General features: G+C 46.5%; 1 protein-coding gene across 1 annotated transcript in view; it reads left to right on the top strand.

Annotated features, from left to right (window-relative positions):
- The window catches only part of LOC103732426 (binder of sperm protein homolog 2-like), a 12486-nt gene that overhangs the window by 7263 nt on the left and 2620 nt on the right, over positions 1 to 2603 (top strand). The gene's annotated exons all lie outside the window — the stretch shown is intronic.

Here is a 2603-nt window from a genome sequence, read left to right as displayed (position 1 = left end):
TCCTGCTCTCTGCCTGACTTACCTGGAAAGTGCCACCAAGCACGGATGCCTGACCTTATTTGGAACATGACCTTTGGCATAGTTACCTGCAATAAAACTACCCCTAGTTTTTTTCTATATGATAATTAGGCATTGCCCTATAGTTGGATGATAGGATCCCCCTACCACATGTAAATAAAGCATACTATGAGCACCTATCAGCTGAAGCTTTGGCTGCTGCCTCCACACTATATTTTCCCTGATCCTCACTGAATAAATGGAGCTGTATCACTGAATCTGCCTCCATGGAAAGTCTTTTTCCATAGTGCTCACTGGCTGTCCTGACCCTGTTCGTCGCTTCTGCTCCCTTTGTCCTTGTGGACCAGTGACCAAAGACCCACGAGGGGAGGGAGAGACCCCACAGTGCCCCAAAGCCCCTCCCCCTGTGGCTAGTTGTCCTCAGTCAATTCTCCACAGCAGGTCCTGCCCCTTGGGGGAACAAGGCCCCTGGGCGACACTCCACCCCTTTCCTCTGCTCTTACAATCTTTCCACCAATCTTCCACTAAGGTCCCTGAGCCTTGGAGCGGGTGACAGATGTAGGGTGATCGCTCTCATATCATGATGAGATAATGACTTCTTGGGTCGCCTCATTATTTGTCTTTAAGCCATGGCCATTGATCTGTCTCAGTGGTGTTTCTTCTATTATGGAAGGAAGTAGACACATTTAAACAAACATGAATGTAAATACAAATGCCTAGACAATATCCCAGTAGGTGTACTATATTCATTAAACAGTATACTTGTGATGGCTTCCCCACTAGGGCCTGTAGCCTTTCTTGACACAAGGCATTGGCCTGGCCTACAGCACCAGGTGTGTGTTCCATCCCTAAGAGTGGGCCTTATCCAATTAGAAATTTGTCAGTTGTATGTATGTTGTATGTATGACAGCGCCAGTGTGGAATGTTTCTTAGCTAAAGCACTGTTAGCTTTTTAAAATTTTTGTATCAATGGTTGAATCTGAGGGGCAGCTTTAGCTACCTTTATTTTTAGGTCATCTTTTTTTTTTTTTTTTACTATTATCTGTCTTTTCCTCTGAGTCCTTGGACCTTACACAAGTTAAAATGCCCAGCTTTTTTTCCTCACTCAAGCTCTGCAACTGGATCTCCTAGGACCTACAGGCTTTTTCAGCTTCTCCTGCCTGGGGCGCATCTTTTATTATGCAAAGTGGACACACCCCCTCTCTGGGTGCTCCTTTGTGTCCAGAGCTGGTAAAAGATTTTCTAGCCTCTGGACAACCTTTAACAAATCTTCACATACCCACAACATACCCCCACATTTACAACACAGCTGTGGCCCACACTTCTGCATGGCCAGCCCCTTTTTAGTTACAGATTTTTATAATCCATTGTAAAAACCAGATCAGTGCCCCCATCAGCTCTCTAGCTTTTTTCAAGCTTCCATGGTTTGTCATTTTTAGCAACTTCATCCTGCCAACTTGCACCAATTTTGTCGCCTGAGTTCTCTCGGGGTCCCTTGCACTATCAGACAAATCATATAACATATTTTAAGGTGAATTTTTTATGGTTTATGCCCTTTGGGGGGGGGCGGGGAATGACTTACAAAGAGACAAGCACTTGGTACCCAGCTCTGTGCGGTGGCTCAGAAGACCTACGAACAGCATCATAGTGAGAGAGAATGAAGTGAGAGATATAATAGAATAGAAGACAGACAGAGACACAGACAGACAGACAGACAGAGACAGCATCATAAGGACACAGCATCATAAGGACAGAGACAGAGACACAGACAGAGACAGATATAGGACCTACGAACAGCATCATAGAGAGAATAAAGAGTGAGAGATATAATAGAATAGAATAGAACAGAAGCAGCATCATAGTGTATGAGATAATGAAAGAGAGAGAATAAAGGATGCAAGAGAAACAGAAGCTTGAACCTCACCTTGGTGCATGTGTCGTCTTTCCGGGACTCTGCTGGCAGAGTCCCGGCTCGCAACAAACCAACACCTTCTGTCCTCCACAGGCACTGCACACAAGTAGCACACTTGCATACATGCAGGCTGTTGCCCGAGTTCTCGCGAGGTCTCTTACACTATCAGGTGAACCATATAACATATTTTTTGTGTGAATTTATTATGGTTTATGCTCTTGGGGCAGGGAGGGGAGAGATTTGCAAATAAAAAAACTCCCGGTGCCCAGCACCACGGTTCAGAGCCTGCCAGTCCAGATCATGAGCCCGCCACTCCAGATCACTCCCACAGCCTGCCTATAGTCACCACTAGCTTTCACCCATGCCTCGTGGGCCTGCAGTCTCACCCCAAGTCGGTAAATGCCAGGCCATTCATTCTCATGAACCCAGCATGCCATGCTCTGGTCATGGCTCCTGTCCAAGATGGTGCCCTGTTGGGGGACCCTGCTGCTAAGGTTGTAGTCCTCCATGTCTGGATAGCTCTAAGGGGCTCAGTGTTATATGGAAGGACTCCCTTTCTCAGCACGGACATCCTGCTCTCTGCCTGACTTACCTGGAAAGTGCCACCAAGCACGGATGCCTGGCCTTATTTGGAACATGACCTTTGGCATAGTTACCTGCAATAAAACTACCC

Source organism: Nannospalax galili, unplaced genomic scaffold (assembly GCF_000622305.1).
Source record: "Nannospalax galili isolate Female #2095 unplaced genomic scaffold, S.galili_v1.0 scaffold835, whole genome shotgun sequence".
NCBI classification, from domain to species: domain Eukaryota; kingdom Metazoa; phylum Chordata; class Mammalia; order Rodentia; family Spalacidae; genus Nannospalax; species Nannospalax galili.
Note: the sequence above shows the minus strand (reverse complement) of the source record. Positions and strands in the feature narration are given on the sequence as shown.